The following is a 20,458-nucleotide window of genomic DNA, read 5'->3' as shown; positions in this document are numbered from 1 at the left end:
AAAAAATTGGAAAAAAAACCCTTTTTTAAACCATCCAGATAACAATGCTCTTCACATCTACTCAGTTGCAGATTTTTTTACCAAGAAAACTGGAGTTTAAACTAAATTTGTTCTTTTAGCTAACAACATATTTGGAAGTCTTCCTACACTATTAAATGCAATATTTATTTTTAATCATTGTGTATTATCTAATTGCAGCAATTTATTTGAGTTTATTTAATCAATTCATGAATTCTCTTCCACATAGTCATGTAAAAATTTTGAACAAGGATTTAATAGAAAGTATTTGGGAGGACAAGGGCGGCAGGGAGAGGAAGAGGATTTGAGAGGGCACACTAAATCCTGTGTCCTCCTAGGGCATATTTCTAGTTCCAATATCCCTGACTCACAATCAAAACCCAAAAAAATATATATATATATATATAAATGTATCTAGCCCGAACATCCAACTGATTTAAAGCCTTTTGATGACTCAAAGCACAGTTCCAGACATCAGAAATGAAATCTCAATCTGTGGCAGTTAAATGTTAAATAACTGTATTTCATTATTAATACAAATAATATTTTATTCATTACACATACCAAAGAGATCAGAGTTCATTCATTCTTTCATTCATTAAACACAGCTATGACAGCCTTGCTCTGTCTCTAGAATAGGAAGAGAAGAGAAAAATGAGTATCATCATTTTTCACGTGTGAAATAGGAAAGGGAGGAAATGTGGGTGGTCAAGTGACTCAGTCCAAGTAACTCCTGTCATCTCTTTTAGTGCCCAATTTTACCAGAATTGCTCTAGCTCAGTCTGCCTCTTCTCTAACCAGGCTACGCTCCTTCCTGTGCTCCCTGCGTGTCCTGCATCCACACCTTTCATCTTACTTTGCAGAAGGGGAAAGCTACATGCTGACAATGAAGACTCAACTCCTTATTAAACTTTCCCTCGTCTCCTTCCTGAGGGTCTTCCAAACTACATTCCAAGGTTTACTCTTTACGAGATATTTTGTGGGGGCAATAAAAAGACTCCCATGCTTAAAAAAAAATCTGACAACCCTTGGAAAGTTTTACTTAAATAATTTTGATAGGTTTCAGTATAGTAGGATTTAAATACACCAATAGGAGAATAACTTGGGAGCATCTCAGTCTAGGTTTGGACCCTTGTTTTACATACTCCAAGCACTTGATTCTACTCATTTGCAACATTATCCAATTTATAATTTAAATAATTATTTGTTTAGTTCATGTGTCCCCCATAGATTATAAGTTCCTTGAATATTCACTTCTGTATTCCAGAGTAATATATGGTAGTTTATGGCACAAAATAGAAACTATACAATATAGGTTTAATGAGTGAATGACTAATTGGATCTTCAAGAGTAAGATAGAATATGTAGTATTTCTGAGATGTATCTGACCAGAGAACCCTTCTTTTGTGGAATGTCATAACATTTTATCCTATCTATTTTTCTACTTGAATCTGCTGCAGGCACTTCAGATCACCTTGTGTACAAAATCCAGTTGTCCTCTCCTGTTCCCTGTGTTTGGAACGGGACCACCAGTGCACAGGTATCAAAATCAAGACTTAAGGATCATCCTTAACTGCTCTCATTCTCATCCACACTCCATTAACCCCCGTCCCTTTTTGCTTCTACCTCTCTTTATTTGCTGTTTCTCAACCCTACTTCTAAGACCCTAGTCCAGGACAAGAAAACACTTTGCTCACAATAGTCTCATAACTGGTTTTTCTTGCTGTCCCACAATGACTTACATCACAACAATCTAGTTTTTGTCATATGAATCCTTTGTTTAAAATATTATTAGACTTAGAAAAATTGTATAAATCTGTGTTTACCTTTTGATTGCACTTTTACACTCCTCAAGTCACTCTACGCTCTAGTTCTACTGATGTTTTTGATTCTCTAAAGCCAGCATGTTCTTGTTGGCTCCCGAATTCAGAACCGTCACAGACGGCCTCACGGCTGCGCACTGCACGACTCCAAGACTGTGAAGTGAGTGGGGTCCCTGGAGACGGGCAGCACAACTTCCCTAACTGATAACTCATTTTTTTTTTTTTGCATCGTGGAATCTTTTCTGACCCCTATTCTTGTTTCTTATTCTTGTTTCTGATTAGCTATTTCATCTGCTTTGTGCTTCCAAAGCATACTTGTATTTCTTCTGTCACAGCACTTCTTACAGTCCTCTCACTAATTTTTTCCCCTATCTAGACTGGAAGAACTGTGGAAACCAGGCCTCTTCTATTCCATTTGTTGGATATTGAACATCTGGCCCGTGCCTAGCGGATGTGCCTCCTCAGGGCCTTTGTCTTTGCTGTTCCCTCGCCTGCAGTGCCCTTTCCTTCATCCCCAAGCCTCTCTCCTTCACCTCCTCCAGATGTTGGCTCAGGTATCACCTTCTCAGGTCTCTAACCACCTTTTGATGCCACCTCCCCTGTCCCTACCTATCTTCCTTTCTTGATTTATTTTCTCTCTGTCCCATCTCAGATGAGCCGGAAAGAGCAGAACTGCCAGGTTTCAGAGTAGTCAACCAGCACAAACCAGAATGAAATAACAAACCTTTTATCACCTATTGCTGTAGTATAAGAGAGAGGCTAAATCAGAGAAGGCACAGACCCTTGCCACATCCCCCTTCATTCTATTTTCTCCCATGAGAGGGCACCCTGATTGAGGGGTCAGGTGGCTGAGCACAGATGGGATCGTTGTCTCACTGCTGAGGAAGGCTGGAAAAAATTTCTGCAGTTTTATGGACCTGGGGCTTGGGGAGTGGGAGAGGGGAAAGGACTAGGAGGGGAAACGTGTTGAGTATAGGTGATCCTCGACTTTTGACAGTTTTATTTATGATTTTTTGACTTGCAGAGGGGTTAATTGGAGTATTAAACGCATGTTTCACTTAGGAAATTTTTGTCTTATAAAATTTGCAGCTTATGTTGGGGTTGTCAGGAGGCAGCCACATTGTAAGTTGAGGAGCATCTGTACTGAGTCAGCGTGGAGAATAGTGTCTTAGGGATCCCTCATTCCTGTCCCTGATAAGGAGTTTTAGACAAAGAAGCCTGGAGAAAGGCTCTCCTGAAGTCCCCAAGGAAGGAGGCCTTACAATGAAGGTTCTTGGGATAGGAATTTGGTTATGCATAAAAGTGGGGCTGCCCGGGTGGCCTGAGTCCTGGACTGGAACTTCCTTCAGAGACAGCAATGCACTGGCTGTGCCACGTCTGGTGTGGGGACAGCGGCTTTCCCACTCAAGGCCTTTCAGGTAATGCCTTTGTAATCACCTATGGTTGGGTTTCAAAAGTCACACACGCGTTCTTAGCCAGGGGTCAGACTCCCTTATTTCATTAGCAGTTATCACTTTTAACATACTATCTGTTACAACTATATATTTTGTTTGTTTTCTGTAACTTTTCATTAGCTACCTGAGGGCAGAGGAATTTTGCTATTGCTGTTATATCACTAATTGCTATAGTCTGGACGTGGTTTTGTTTGACCGCTCCAAGCTTCATGTTGAAATCTGATCCCCAATGTTGGAGGTTGGGGCCTAATGGGAGATGTTTGGGTCGCGGGAGTAGATACTTTATGAAAGGCTTGGCGTAGTCCTCTTGGTAATAAGTGGGTTCTTGCCCTATTAGTTTCTGTGAGAGTTGGTTGTTAAAAAGAGCCTGGCACCTTCCTACCTCCGTCTCTTGCTTCCTCTCTGTCCGTGTGATCTCTGTACATGCAGCTCCCCTTCACCTTGTGCCATGAGTGGAAGCAGCCTTAGGCCTTCACCAGGTGCCCAGTCCTCTAGCCAGCAGAATCATGAGCCACATACAGCTTTTTTCTTTATAAATTACCCAGTCTTAGTCAATGGGCTAAGATACTATGTATAGAAAAGTGACTGGTACAAGGTAGGTAATTATCAAATATTTGTTCAGTAGTGATTAGTTTTACTTTGTATGTATATTTTTGTCTTCTCAATTGAACTATAAATTTCCTTGAGCATTGAGACCTTGTCACATATTTCTTTCTAAATGTATATCCTATTTCTCAACCAGATAGTGTAATTTAAATGTTAAAACTGTTCTTCTCTAGATTCATTTGTAATTTTTACTCTGCATCTTAAGATAACACTTCAGAGTAAAAGTGGCTAAGTCTTATCCTTTATTTTAAAATTTGAAATATTTTAAAACAGGTACCCTAACTTGCTCTTTTCCAAGTTAAACCTTCTTCCCCTTCTTGACCATTTCTCATATGACATTTCTCAATGACAAAGTTGTGATGGCTAATTTTATGTGTCAACTTGTCTAGGTCACTGTAGCCAGCTATTCCGTCAAACATTATTCTAGATATTTCCGTGAAGGTACTTTTTAGATGTGATTAACATTTAAATCAGTAAACTATGAGTAGAGCAAATGAGGGAGGGCCTTCCTTAATCAGTTGAAGGCCTTAAAAAAAAGAGTGACCCTTCCCAAGGAAGAAGGAATTCTGCCAGCAGACTGACTGCCTTTGGACTTGAACTTCAACATCAACTCTTGCCTGCATTTCCAGTCTGCATAATGATGCAAGCTAATTCTTTAAAATTTGTCTCTCTGTGTCTCCATTTCCCTCTCTCTTCCATCTCTCTCTTTCTCCCCGCAACATACGCACAGAAACACACACATGCATCACACATGTTATTGGTTCTGTTTCTCTGGTGAATCTATATGAGTTCTGTGATTTCAATATCTTGCTTATTCTAGAACCACTTTAATCTATAAGTGTTCTACTTAAATTACTAAATGTTTCCAAAGTAGATACAGTACTCCAATGTACCTTATCAATGAAAGGTACAAGGGTATTATTGACTGCCTTGCTAAACACTAGCCTATGAAAATGCAATATATATTTGTTGGATCATATTAAATCTCTTATTTAAAAAATTGCCTCACTTAAGCATTTGTCTTGAGCCAGGAATTGTGTTACAACATGTTAATATGGAACTACAAGGCACAGTTCCATTTCCCAAAGGACATGGATATTTTTTTCCTATTCACAATCTCTGCCATCTTATGTGTATAAGGTTAACTTTTAAACTGAAGTGTTGGACTTTATCTTCTAGAATTCTTTCTTGCTGAATTTGAACCACTGTTTTCCCCCCATCTTTGGCTAAATTGATCCACTGTTTCAACTCTCATAATAAAATAATTGATTTTTCAATCATGATTCTGTCTGTCATCTAATATTTGACTACCTCTCCAAATTGATATACACCTTTTCTATGCCTATATCTATTTTTAATCTAAAATTGTGAATAAGGCTCATAACACGTTAAGAAATGAACCATATAATTATCATTGTTTGAGAATAATTGTTCAACTAACACATATCCACAAAACTTGCAAAAATCCTCTCCGTATCTATTAATATTTTGTTCACAAAGGCAACAGAACACTGCATTAAATGCCTCATTGAAATGCAGATTCACTATGTCTATATAATTTAATTAATTTGGTATAATTTATTCTTAAATTTGAACTTAAAGTGGCTCTTGGTGATTGCCTCTTCCTTTTCTAGGTGTTCATGATCCAGCTGTCTAATTATATGTCTGAGAACTTTGCTGGGAAATAATGGAATGTTCGATGATGTGTATTTTTCATATGTGTATTTAAATATTACATGGGAATTGGAAAAATATTGACCTCTATACCATTCATTTTCTAGTACTCTTTCCAGTCACCATGATTATCCAGATACTCTTACATCGATGCTGTAATTATATGAAGAATAAGAGTTGCCTTGTGGAATCCAAAGGCAGGAATGGAATTATATTTCAAAAATCAACCTTACATTAGTCCACTTGCAGGGAACCCAGCAAGTTTTCTCCATCTTTTGTCTCTCTCCATTTTTCAATCTTTATTTATTTGTTTTTGCAGAGAAAAGTTATATGTTTCCTATTTCAAATAGTATATAATGGCCAATATCAATAAACTTTGAAATTTATAACCTCTCTATTTCAGAAAGTGGCCCATTTTAGGCTGAAATCTCTTATTCCATATTCCATGCAGAAAAGATATTTGTTTCACTTGGGTAAGATTTCAATGTCTAGATTAACCAATATTGTCAGAAAGTGTAATAATATTGTGTGAACATGACCTTTCTGTTATCATGTAGATGTAGGAGGTAGGGTGGGATTTCAAGAACTAGAGGTGAAGTGTAGACAGCCCAGAAAATATCCACTTTACATGGTGGTTCATTTAGATATCCAAGGATGAGAGACACAGGGCAGCCTGGGCATGTGAGCCCTGGAACTGGAAAGCCAGTATTTGAGGCTCCTTGCTGTCCCTCCTGGGAAATCTGATCTCTCATCCAAGCCTTTCACTGTACCCATGCCTCATGGTCTTTCTGCTCTCATAGTATTTGTATTCTTTGGCTACTTATGGTCTTTGCTCCTCCATGACATCCGTGTGCAAATAGCTTGGACTTGTCATAATGCTGACCCTAGCCTACTTTAAAGAGACTCTTTAGTTGTACTGCTTACCTTAGTCTGACTACTTACTCTTGCTGAATCCTTTCGTTTAGATTCTTAAGAGACAGAATCTGATTAGTTACTAGTGGATGAGCTGGGGCTGATTGTTAGATTCCCATTGCTGAGAAGGGGACAGAGGCAGGACAAGAATTTTGATGGATATCTTCGCTTATATAGAATATAATTTGTTCACAGACACTTAAATTTGCCTCTTATTATAGGTGCAGCCATCTACTTATTTTTTGTTAGAATTTGGTTTATGTTTACTTGCATAAGGATAAATTCTCTTCATAGAGAAAATGAGGACTAACTACTTATGCTTATCTATTTTTGGTTATATGAAATGATCAGCTTCAAGCACTGAAATTAATCATTTCTCTTTTTTTTAAAAAAGTCCCTGGCACATGGCTGACAGATCTTTTTATCATCTTTAATTATTTTAATAAATATATGATGGACTCTATATTTCCAGACTCTCCTTAATCTCTTTCCAGTTCAGTTTTCTCAATAAGAAAGCGGAAATAGAAACGCCTTTCTTGACACCATCTGTGTAAACAACCAAGCATCTTGTTTCCATGTAAAAGATGTTCAAACTACAGGAATCCTTTCCCTGTCCCACTATTATAGTGCAGGAAAATGTATGTAGTTATGTTAATTTCTTTTATATACTGTCCCCTTTTGTTTCTATCTCATTGAAGCCTTTTATAATTTTCTTATCAGAATTGTTTTTTCAAGACTTCCAAACCTTTTAAAAGACTAAGGTTATGAAATCACTCAGATCTACTCTCTAAAATTTTTGAAATCTGTTTTTCTAAAGTCCAAGGTATCTGTCAGACTGTGCTGAGTGTTTCCTTTCTTGGCTATTTCAAGCACTAAGATGACAAGTTGACTTTTTCCCAAGGTTCCTGTCACTTGAATTTCATGAACCAGTTCTATCTTTTTGGTCAAAGTTAAGTCCAGAGAAACATTCTCAGTCATTGCTTCATCAACTAACTGAGAAATGAAATTTTCAACAAAATGAGACTTCTAGCAGATGTCTAGTTCATTGACATCTCAGCTCTAGCCTGCCTATATCTGGTTTATTCCCATATCAAAATCATTTGTGCCTCTCACTCCTTTAATCCTCAGCATGGTGTAGTTCACTGTTTCTCAAACTGCGTTTAGAGGATGCAATTTCATGGTACAGGGATACTCTATGAGATTTTTAAATTGTATGTGTTTTTTTTTTATTTTAATGATAAAATAAAAGCTAATGTAATCACATTTTGGATTATGATTTCAGTTCCTGGATTTGCATACATATTTATGATTTTGTAGATGTCAATTATCACCTAAAGTGACACTATTTAACATTATTGTGCTGCCATTAAGATGCTGTGTTTTAATGTCAAGATAAGAACAATAACCTCATGTACATTGTTGCTGAATTATTTTTCCTATTATAACACATAATTTCTTTTTTGCAAAGTAAATTTGCAACTAAAAGACATTTTCATAAAATAAAACTTTAGTTTCTTAAGTTTTTCAATAGATTAAAACAGTAATTTGACCTCATGAAAGCGGCAGTGCAGTATTAGTTCAATTGTCGCTGGCTAATGAGAAAGAACAGAGAGGTAGACTCAGCGTATAAACAATGCTTCCTCATCAAATGAAGGCTATGCTGCTCTGTGGGAATAAAGGTGTCACAGAGTTTGAAGAAAGAGAGTAGAAGAGTTGAATTAGCAGAGGGAACACATAAAAGAACTTAAAGCAGAACAATACTTTCATATCTATTTTGATTTAATTTCAGAAAAACAAATTATCACATGAAATAATTTGAATGTTGTTGGCTGTATTGGTCCCTGCTTTATTTTAGACTATACTTTGTAAATTTTAACTTTATAACTGTGGTAGGATTGGGTTAGGTGTTAGAGACTCAGTGGTCTGTATAAGAAATTCTCGTTCCTGTTCCAGTGGAACTTTCCTGCCAAAGTCAGGAACATCATTCAAGCCTTGTGACTGCTGCCATGGTGTTTTTTTTATCTCATGGTGTTGTGTTGTTTCCTGAGATGACACGTGAGTGATACAACGGTTTTCCATTCCCCTCCCACCACTTATACAGGGGCTCTGTACTACTGAGTCTCATATCAAGCTTTGTGGTTACAGCAGAAGGGTTAAGTTTGAAATATAACTACCTGTGAGGATAGGTTTATTTAAGAAAAAGTCATATAGCAGTCAGATGCTCAGGCAGGTGAGAGGATGGGGGAAGAAAATGAGGTGAAGGTGGAAAAAATAAAAGATGAGTCAGGAGGAAAGGGAAGAGGAGAAGGAAAAAGAAGAGAGGGCAAAGAAAGATGAGAAGGAAAGAAAAAAAGAGAAAAAGAAATGAAAAATTCAAACGGAGAATGTAAAGTCAATATGAAATTAATATTAACAATATAACCTAAAATAACTAAAAATACAACATAGTTAATTAGATTAAGATAGACTATATACTTGCTTTTTTAATATTTATTTCATTTTCTTCCAACTTCTTGATTTTTTTGCCCATTGAATAATGTTATAATAATTTATTTTAGAGTCAGAAATGTGAAGTAATTATATTTTATGGTATGCAGATATTAGTTAGAAGTTCAAAATACATATACATATGATAATAATAGCATTTGATGCAAAGGCAAACATTTTAGAACTTAAAATGTGACATTTATTGTCAAAAAAAGCAAGTTTCAAGAGATACCAATTAACACTTAATTCTGATAATGGAATAATATACTTTAAAATTTTATTTAACCTTCCAAGTAATGAACTTTAAAATTAAAACAAGATATATTTTATGTAAAACACTGTAGAATATAAATGTAGGAAAAAAAGGAGTGCATCCAGAAAAAGTTCAATGAAATAAAATAAAATATATCAATTATCATAATAAACATGAATAGGATTAATTTATTTATGAAAACACACAATCCTACGTAAAGTCAAATATTTAAAAGAATATAACCACATTCTGTTGCTAGGAGTGGAAAAACAAAGTGATTAAAAATATAAATATATTAAACAAGCAAAAACTATTACAAATTGAATTTGTATTAGCACTAATAATATCAAGTAAATAAGGCCATTTTATTTTGGCTAAAGTTTAAATCAAAGAGATCACTGAAATATGAAAGACAGTTCTTATAAAGTCACCTGATAGAGGATTAATATGTAAAAACTAACTAAAACAAACCCAAACCAGAAAATCTATAATGAACACACAGAAAAAAATGTCTTTGATAATGACAACAAAACTCCCATAACACAAGTATAATAAACTAAACAAGAAATGTAAATATTTTATTACAAATGATTTCTCAACTCCACGGAGAAAAACATGATTTTGGGAGTGGTAACTATTTGAAACTAAAATCAATTAATATCTGTTTTTAAGTCACTCACAATATAAATTAAATTTAGGATGAATTCATGATCTAAAGTGGTCAAATAACTTAGAAATATGCCACACACAATCTTACACTCAAGAAAATTCACAGTAAGTATTTATCATATTAAGTCCTGAGCCTTTTTTTTCACTAGTGAGGCTTACTTAATATAACCTAGCATTTTTTGTACATTTGTTCCAGACTTTTATGACCATGGAATATTTTTCCACATAATAATATTGTATTAACATATAACTAAAATTTTGCTGCAATAACCTTGGCAAATGCTATGCTAGAGACAAAGATGACTACTACTGTCATTAGTATTCATTTTTTGGGAAGAGATAGTGGATGCTCTAAAACAAAATTTAGAAACGTATAGATTTTGAAACGAATGTTGCCAAAATCATTACTGGTTTGCAGGTAATGAGAAACTCAAGATCAATTGATATTCTATTGGACCTAATAAGTGAGTTCCATAAAATAGCCTTTTATTAAATCCACCTACAAAATCAATATCATTTTTAGATGCCAACAAGAAATGATTAGAAAATTTGATAAACATGTTATTTAGGATATCACTGGAATTAAACTTTGCAGAACATTTTGTAGGACCTCTATATTTAAATAAATAAAAAATTTGCAAAACAGTATTTAAAGACACTGCCTGTATAAACAAAACCTCACTAAAATGTATTGACTTGAGTGGCAATAAATTTCTACAGTACTATTCTAATTCTTCCTAGTGTATTAGTTCATTCAAAAGACCTCTCTTCAGCATGAAGCATGTAAGGAAAAAACACTCATCAGAGGAAGTCTAAGTTCCCACAAGTTTCTTCCACCAGAAAAGGAAGATTCATCTTTCATTGAAATCAGTCAAAGGAGTAAAGGCCTAATTATTTACTAATTTATTTTATCTTACTTAGGGACCATAGTTCATTAATTCAAACCACTTTTTTCTTGGCTAAGTAGTATATTGCAGAGGGAATTCCATAATCAAGAGGGCTATGCCTGCTATATAATTTTTTATTTCATCAAAGTTAAACAACTTAAATTTTTCTTATAAATGTAGTCAAAATTTGAATATAAATTTTTGTGGATAAAACTTGAAAAAATGATTATAATATATATTTTGAAGAATAATCATAGTAGAATAACAGGAAAAATTGAAAAATAAGGGTATTAAAATTAATAATTTAAAGATATAAAACAGAACAAGCAAATCAGTAAAAAATAATAGTGCATGAAATAGAACCATATACAGAACCTACTGTATAATCATAGTGAACTCTCAAGCCAGATAGAGAAAAGGATAAAATATTTAATAAATGGTGTTGGATCAACTTGCTAGTCATTTGGGAAAAAATACCTTATAACATCTTATCTTTGTCATAAACACAAAAGTTACACATGAGCTCACAGGCTGTGTGTTCATTTGTTTTACAATTGGCAGTTTGATTTCATGTGTCAAATACATACACACCCATGCACATGGTGTGACCTTTTATTAATTGTGGCACATGAAGGCTGGGGTCGTGTGCACACTGGTACAATTTCATACTGAATCTAAAATATACAGATGTGAACGACAAACTTCCTAATCAATGACTCCATCATAAGAACTTCAAATACATGGTTTATTGTAAAAACTGTACAACAAATGGGCTAACTTAGCTGCACAAATCTGTCATTGTTTCTCCAATGTGTTAATATGTTAACATATTGTATAACAAATTTTATGTTTTTAATTAAAAAAGTAATTTAAACTTCACAAGCTTCAGTATCCTCATACATTAATACAAATAATAAAACCTTTCGCATTGAAATTAAATAAGACTGCCTATATAAAACACACTGGCATGTTGTAGGCACTTAAATATTACTTTTCTTCTATTTCCCTCTTCCCTGAATGGCTGTCCACTCCCACTGAACACACAGGTTAATCTGAAAATGACCAGTGCAGATAATGGGATTTTAATCTTTGATGTAAGACAAATGGAAGTTAATGAATTCATGCTTTTTTCCTTTTGGAGATATTAACCTATTAGAACAATTCACTCAAAGGATCTACCTAAATAATTGTAATTTCAAACGCAACCTTAGGAGAGCCCCAAATCTAACACTCCATTTTATTTATCTGCGGATCTGGCCCTGAATGCTCTAGCTTCCAAAGAGGAATATTGAAAATTCTAGTCAGAAAACTTGCATTTGTATTTCTGTGCACTCAGTTCTGATTTGTTAACCCAGAACTATGCAAAATACCAAATTATTATTGTCTGTCTAATGGTCATGTTTCAGTCCTTCGAGAATGCTCTTCTCTCCTCCTGCAGAGAGGATCTTCATCTTCCAGCACTGTCACTCTCCCCTACCTAGACATTATTTCCCTGGGAAGTGTTTTGTGATTCTGCCAAACTAGAGTACTATGTTCAACCCTTTCATGTACTTCCATGACATACTGAGCTCCCCATTTCAAGCCATTTCTCAAATTGTATTAAAATTACTTTCCTTATGTATCTGAACTACATACTAGACAATAAGCTGCCTGAGAACAGAAACCTGCTATGCTGATTACCATCGGTTCTCTAATGCTGTGCATAGTTCAGGGCACAACGTAGGGATTCAATTAATATTTTTTGAAGTAAGACAAATTAGGAAAAGAAAAGGGATTCCTATAGAATTCTATCTTCTATAAAATCTAGAAAGAGAAATGTATAAATCTAAATTATAAACTCAATTCAGCATTTGTGAGCCTATTATGAATTTTAAATTATTTAACCTATTACATTCATTCTCTGTGATGAGGATTTGATGTTCTGAAGAAAAGCTAAATGATGTCTTGTGAAAAACGTTCATTGCTATGTAAATATTTAATGGAAAGTTTTATTACCAGCAAAATTATCAACTTATGATATCTGTGATCAAATCTTAGACTAGCTTATCACGCCTTACAAACACTCAGGAGCCTCCAGAGGTACTTTACTCAAGTATTTATACATTTTTAGCAACATATATTAGCACAGCAAGCTGAAACAAAAGAAACCGGTGATGCACAGAGGTGGAGCATCTCTGCAGGAAACCATGTACTGGACACAGCAGTGTTTGAAGGCTAATTGCAATTGTTCAGATCTATGCTGAAGAAAACCTTGTCTTTAAAGATGTGATAGCTTGCAGAGCAAATTATTTTTAGCTTTTCCAAAACTTTAGTATATTTGATTTCTGATCAAGGAACAAAATGCCACTGTATTCAAACACATTTGAGCTATTCAATCATTGCAACAATTAAAGAAGAAGAAATATTAGGGAATTAGGAGAACATCCTCTGTTACCACTTAGGTTCATGGATCAGCATTCTCAGTCACTGTGTATTTTATTTATGCAAGGAAACAAATTTTTAAAATGTGCTAATTAGCAAGCCTTTTTTGTTATCTCAGTTAACACATCAGCTTGAGACAATTGTACAAAAGTTTCCTATAAGCACTGCCTTTGTCTCACTGCAATTGTCCTTCCCTATGATTGCAGTTTGTGAAGATAGGTGGTAAAATTAAAAGTTGATTTTTTTTTTCTTTTTGCTTAGCTAGGATCTATATTCTTCATTTTATATGTCCCATATTAAAGCAAGTTGCCACTGAATTTGGGACAAAATAATGAAATTGATGGATATAGAGTTGGAAAAACTCTATCAAACATGGAATATTTATGATTTTAGCATCAGTTAAAGAAGGAAATGACTGAGTGACCAGGGAAGTTCAATATCACTCAAGTGTAATTTCAGGTGTTTTAAATAATCTATTAACCACAAGACATATATTACTAAGTCATTATCTGTAAAACAAAATTTTACCATTTTCACTGTTCATTTACTAACATTTGTCAACATTTACTGAATTCTAGTTTTCAAGAGAAATTGGTATGAAGGTCTCGGGAAAAAAATGTGACAAGATTTTCTTTATTACTTTAGAAGCTTGTAATCTAATTACAGACATTTTAAATATCGAAACTGATTTTTGGTAATTCAATTTGCTATTACTGTGGATTACTGCAGATTACCCTAGCAGACTTCTACTTAATGCTAAGGACAAGGTAAGTAGGAGAGAAACAGTCAGTCAGGTGGGCTCAAGGATGAAAGACTTCTCAAAGAAGATGAAGTTTACACAATGAGTAGTAGAAAATATACTTTCCATTGCAAGAAACAGAAGTCCTACCTGCATAGAAAATAAAGGCAATTTATTGGCTCCTGTAAAATAAAAGTTCAAAGATTTATCTGGCTTCGGAAAAGGATTGATCCTGAGCTACAAAATTTATAAGGGCTCTGGCTCCATTTCTTTGTAATCTTCTGTGTCTGCGCTTCTCAGCATGTTGGCACCAAATTCGCACATCTCTCTTTTGGTACCAAAAATAATTGCAAACTTTCAGACTTTATACACTCTTCTCACTCTCCAGAGGGTGAGTTATCCTAGGAGAATCTCGGAATGAATTACTGCATCTAATAGGGATTGAATGCATGTGCCCCATTCTTGCCATTGGAAGAGAAGTTAAATGTCTCAGAAGCACCTGTTGTATCTCACACGGAAACAAGAGGCTATTAGGAAGGGGAAAGGGAAGAATAAGTGCCAAGAAGGCAACCAATCAGCATTGGCTACCCTTGGATTTTAAGGAAATGAAGAATATAGACTTGTAGAGAGGCTATTTTTTTTTAAATCAAAGCTTTTGTAATTTATCATGTTTGGGAGATGTTTAGTAGAAAAAATGCAATGAAAGTAACCAATATGGTAGGCAAACCACATATAACTTGGTAGCAGAGTTGCTTTGTTAAAGTTTCTCTCCTCTGCTCTCCTCACCTCCCCTGTCTGCACTCCCCTCTCTACACTTTCCCTCCCCTTCTCTTCTTTACCTTCTCCTCTCTTGCTATTAATTGAAAGTAACTCCATTGTGATTGAGAAGTAAAAACACCAGTCACAATGTTGTAGTGTAGACGTGTCTTAGATATTTGACAATTTCTTAGCCCTTGCCATGTGGAAACGAAAAGAAAAGCATGGATGGTAATTTCCTTGAGGGCATGGGGACTATTTTATTTATTATATTCCCTGTGCTAACACAGTACAACATAACAGGCACTTTTATATGAACTCCAGTAAAATAACCATATAAAAATGACTCTGAACCTCACTTCTTATAGCTGGTCTACGCTTATAATAAAGTTTAGGACTTCAGGATTCCTTGACTCCTTTTATAACATTAGTTAATTTCATAGTCTTCCTTGACCATCCAGTTTAGTTATATTAGCTGTTTCTAGTTGTTTGCTGTTAATATTTTATGTCTTTTCTTTTTTAATACAACCATGCAGTTTCATGGACCTTGACATCTGGAAATAAATTTCAAAAATTTTATGTAGGTTTTTACTTTCTTTTCTTTTTTAGAAAAAATGTTAAGTTTTAAGTGGAGTTTAGTTTCTTTCTGTCACAGGTGACCAATTAAATTGCCTGTGAGAACTGGTCATTAAAAATGTTCTTTGAATATCACATTTTTAAAATATTGATTGTGGATGAAAGAGTGGGCAAGAATTTTTAACATTAGCCTTGGATGACTTAGAGGGGAAAGAGATTTGATTTCCTTTGGTCAAAGAGATAAATCCTTTCTGTATTAAGCTTCTAAGTGCCATGACTGATGTTAGCTTTCCTGATGGACTTCTGTGAGATTTTGGCAATAGTTTTTATATTCCTAAGTCTCATATGAATCCACATGAGAGCATGATTGTTTACATATTAAAATACAAACTTATTTCCATTGAATTAGGATAGCAAATAGATAATTTCTTGCCCAAAGCCTGTTCTGTTCCTTCCCTTGCTGGAATAAACATCTAGGCAGTGAGTCAAAGAAAATAATAAAAATGGGTCCCTTTTCCTTATAATTTTTAAATGAAAATATTTATGAAAAAGAATAATTTGGGAAAGCATCAGCTCATAAATTAATACAAATTGGCATGTCCACCACTTTTCTTATTTGAAATCAGTTTTCCTATAAGCTCAGAAGTTTGGGCAAATGTTCAATAATCTGGATGTATGGTTGATCTAGTTCCATGTTATGAAATAGAAACATTTTTACCTTCTTAAATTTTGTTTAAAATATTTTTGTTCAAAATTTATTCAGAAAGTATGGATAGGTATATGTTTTGACTTTAAAAGTTGTGAAGTTATGTTTATTTGTTATTTCTGCAATTGAAAATTCTTAGCTCAAGGAAAGTAAAGATGATGACATTTTCCCTTCAGAAACAGAGTAAATACACACATGGTTATTTTGGAAGGCTGTTCTGATACCAGGGCTGTCAAATACTTGGCATTCAACTTTGGGGTCACTAGTATTGGAAACATTTAAAAACATGAACGCCTTTGAAACCCTTACAATTGTAAATGCTGAGGAGGGTTTCTATAACTCAAAATCAGGAGTGTTAATGTTATCATAGTCAATACTATTATAAATGTAAGATTTGTGGAGATCCTATTTATGAGAATAAGGTAACAAAATCAAGGATTGAAAACCTAGCTATTAAAAGTTGGGAGTCACTTGAATTCCCTTTATTCAAACAATAGCTAAAATATGTACCCGAAAAGACTCACTTAAATTTTTATTAATGTTTCAGATTTACTGGCAGTGTAGATAAAACATTGAATCATCATATAAAATTATAAAAAATTTGCTGCATTGTGTCAAGTCAGAATATCTTGGGGGTAAAGAAGATGACAGAGTCATAATACCAAACAGGTATTTTGTAAAACTTTTATGTATAATTTTATTCATTGAAAAAGGATGTACTTTTTCTAAGGGGATGGAAATGATGCAAAAAATGTGCTATTTCTTTATTTTATCTCTGCTGACTAGCACCCCAGGCCTTCCCACAACTTATTCTAATGGATTGAATTTTTGTAGCTCTTAAAATCTCTGAAATAGCATTTTGATATGCTGAGAACAATAATTATTTCTTGGTTGATGTGGTAGAAAAATAACTAAGTTTCAAATTTAGTTTTGCTTGGCTCATGTCATATTTTGACAATATATATAAGTTGGTACAAGACAGAAATAGGAAGAAAATCTGTGCCCAACCCTCTAAAAACTTCTGACAGGATGTGCCTCTGTTTTGTGGTAGTGCTTTAGATTCTGTTGGTGGATGCGTGGTTATGGTCATGGAGGGAGTATTGCCGTACATAGTAGGTAATGGGGTTTCTGTTTGGAGTACAAGTGACGCTTACTTACAAATACAGAGCAAAAGTAAACTATAAGCTGGAGCCAAATTTTAAAAGAACAGGCTATTTATCTAATTGATTGAGAAATATCAGGAAATGGCCAATGTATTAGACCGCTATTACTCGCTCCTAATAAGTGCTCTCTTGAAACAAAATAGGTTGCCATAAATTCTAACCGCATCACACTATTTATGCTTCCTTTAATACATTGTGTACTTTCATGCTTTCTTGCTGTTCCATCTGCTCAGAATGCATTTTCTGCCTCTAATTAATGATCACTTACAAATATTTCAAAAGAATTTCTCTTAAATAAAGTCATCCCAGATCCAGCCTCAGGCAAAATTAACCAGAGTCATTATTTTTTTTTTTATTATTATAAAATTATTTGCTTGTATTTCTATGTCCACTTTTATTTTATATTTATCATAAGAGTAAGACTATGCCATGTTCTATCTCCAGATCCTCTCTTAAATATTTGTTGAATCAAATAAAATAACAATGTTTAATTGTTTTGTATTACTTCATAACTTTCACACATATTGCTAATTTATTTTTATATATTGTTTGATATTCATAGAATTTTACTATTTTCTCTGTAGCAAATTCCACATTGTTTTCAATGGACAATTATACTTTTTTATTTCTGAATACTCCAAAAGGTAAGAGGAAAAATTTTATTTGATAGATTAAAGAAAACTCTTACTGGGAATCTACAAAACTACTTCTATTCAGAGATACCCTATATTTCAACGCAACTTAAATGTTAAGAAAGATTATTGTCCTCCCTTTTCTGTATATTTGTACATAACAAAATAGTAAGATATTTTTCCACTATTTCATACTTTCATGGTCCAATCTCAGCTGTAGTCCCAAAACCAGTTCATCAGCAGCCTGATGCTTAAATCTAATGCCCATGTCTCCCATTCATCTTAGTTGAAACAGAAATTATTGAGAGAAATGGTTTCTGGAGGAAAATTAAGAATGATAGTTAATGTAGTGCCCCTTATAGTTACTAGATAGCATGTGTATCTCTATTTGTTTTGGGTAAGGTGTAGTAACGCCATCCAATTTAAATGAATCTGTAGAGTCTGGCACAGGGACTCACAACTCAGAGATCTTATTAAATAGACGGGTGATACTACATTACATTTAAGCAGCACCTGTTGAAAATTAACACCTAATAGTGTGCAATTACTTAGCAGTTTCCTCAAGAGGAAATCTGCCTCATCTCTTCAATTCAATTTACTTTGCTTTGAAGAATTTGATGTATATTATTTAGTTTCTGGCTCTAAACAGAGGTAAAAATATTTATTCATTAGAAAGGAAATATCTTGGTTGTTGAGCAATCCTATTACACACCAGAAGCATTTTTTTCCCCTATACACTTTTGTTTCAAATAGTTACATGCATTTTGTTTTGTGTGTATTTCATATAATGAATTATTTAACATCAAATAAAGTTGATAGGGTTAAAGAATTAAATATAACAAAATGTATTTATTTTTAAATTAATTTTTATTTTTATTTGACATAATTTGTGCCTATTGTTTAAAAGGTCAAATACTATTTAAAGGCTTCTAAAATGACAAGGACAATTTCCTAACCCACTCTTTCCTCCTAAATTCCCGTCCCCAGGGCTGATGTTCTATGGCTATATCCTGGAGTGGTTCTCCTGATTGTTTATGGACAGAGACTATTGGATGAGTTAGTATATATGTTATTAATTGTTAAATATTTTAGTATTCAGCCTTACTCATCTCCCTCCCCAATTCTTATTCCAAAGAACCTTTTGTGAAGATTAGAGATAAATAATGGAGAATCATGCAAAGGAATAGTGAGGCCATTATTTATTCCAGGAAAATGACAAAAAGTTATACAAGAAAAGAAATGCATTTGTAATAAATTTGGCTTAGCAAGTAACATTATTTATGTAGTCATAATAATGTTAAATCAGAATATTGATTTACTTCAGAGCCATGATATAACTATATATAATAGTGTCTAAGACTGCTCAAACAGCCATATAAGCATGTAACAGATTATTTAGAAATATGAAAGCAAATAGCAGAAGAAACAGCTAAAGAATTTATTTGCTCTCTGCTCAGTGGGAAATACACTTTTTCTATTCTTTTAGTGATTAAACTAGAAATTAGAATTTGCACCCTTAATTCATTAAAGTTTAAATATACTCACCACTTTTGTCCTCCTCTCAATGTTAGAATTGTAGAACATTTTATCTCCGTTTGATGCCCTTTCCCAAGACTTATATGCTATTGATTTTATATACTTTAATTTTAATTTTTAACCACAGAGCATATTTATTATTGTTTTAGATGACCATTGTTCATTTTTCACTTGCTTTGTTCTTCATTCCTGGAAACACTGTCCTTTTGTCTAAAGTACCTCCTTTAGAATTTTTTTTCTTTATGAGACAAAGTGTGCTTTGGCTTGGGTAGAAGACAGTGTTGTTCTGGGCATTGGAAATCCTTTATATAAAAGGACTCTTACAAGGAATTATTTTAAAATAAAACAGAAAGAAATAGAGCTTTTCTAGTTGAAATGATTTAGGCACCTAGGATCCTGTTTAGTCTTCAGTTTTCTCATCGGTAGATGGAAGTTACAGAACAAAAATGGCCATTTGCTGATTGACAATTCCTAATTTTTTTTGGAATTCCGAATTCCCAAATCTAAAATCTCCCCATTCTGTTAATATAATCTATCAATTTGCCATTATTCATAAACTGAAAGACTGATTTTTTTGTTTGTATATAACTCCTTAATCAACTATTTCCCCAAACTAGTAGCCAGAGGGTAAAAAAGGGAAGAAAGCAAATTGTCAGATTAAGGATGTAAAATTTTGCCAGTGACTTCTGTTCTTATCCCAGACTATTGGTACTTTTAGAAGGATGGAGGTGGTGAAACTAGGGTCTTGCAGCTCCTGTATTTCCCTGGGGCCCAGAGTTTCGTAGGACTCACGCAGCATGCCCCAAGCAGTACCTGTGTGTTCCTCATCCCCAGGGCACAGCATTCACATTGTTTGTTATGTGAACTTCGCCCTCTGGTATTCCAGAAACTTCAAAAAATGTGTAACCTGGCTTTTGCTACATTTTGATTTTACAAACTTTGGAGCTCTGCAACGTGGCACCCTCATCCCAATTGAGAATTCACCTGCCCAATCGTGAAGACTTGCACAAATCCTTATTTTTAATGATAAAAGAAAGAAAGGTTACAGAGGAGAAAGATGATAAAGAAGGCACATGGAGAGAGAAACCAGAGAGTTTTTAAATTAAAAATTTTTTTTAAATTTTAGAAACAAGGGTCTTGCTATGT

Source organism: Lemur catta, chromosome 1, assembly GCF_020740605.2.
Source record: "Lemur catta isolate mLemCat1 chromosome 1, mLemCat1.pri, whole genome shotgun sequence".
In the NCBI taxonomy this organism is placed as follows: Eukaryota; Metazoa; Chordata; class Mammalia; order Primates; family Lemuridae; genus Lemur; species Lemur catta.
Note: the sequence above shows the minus strand (reverse complement) of the source record.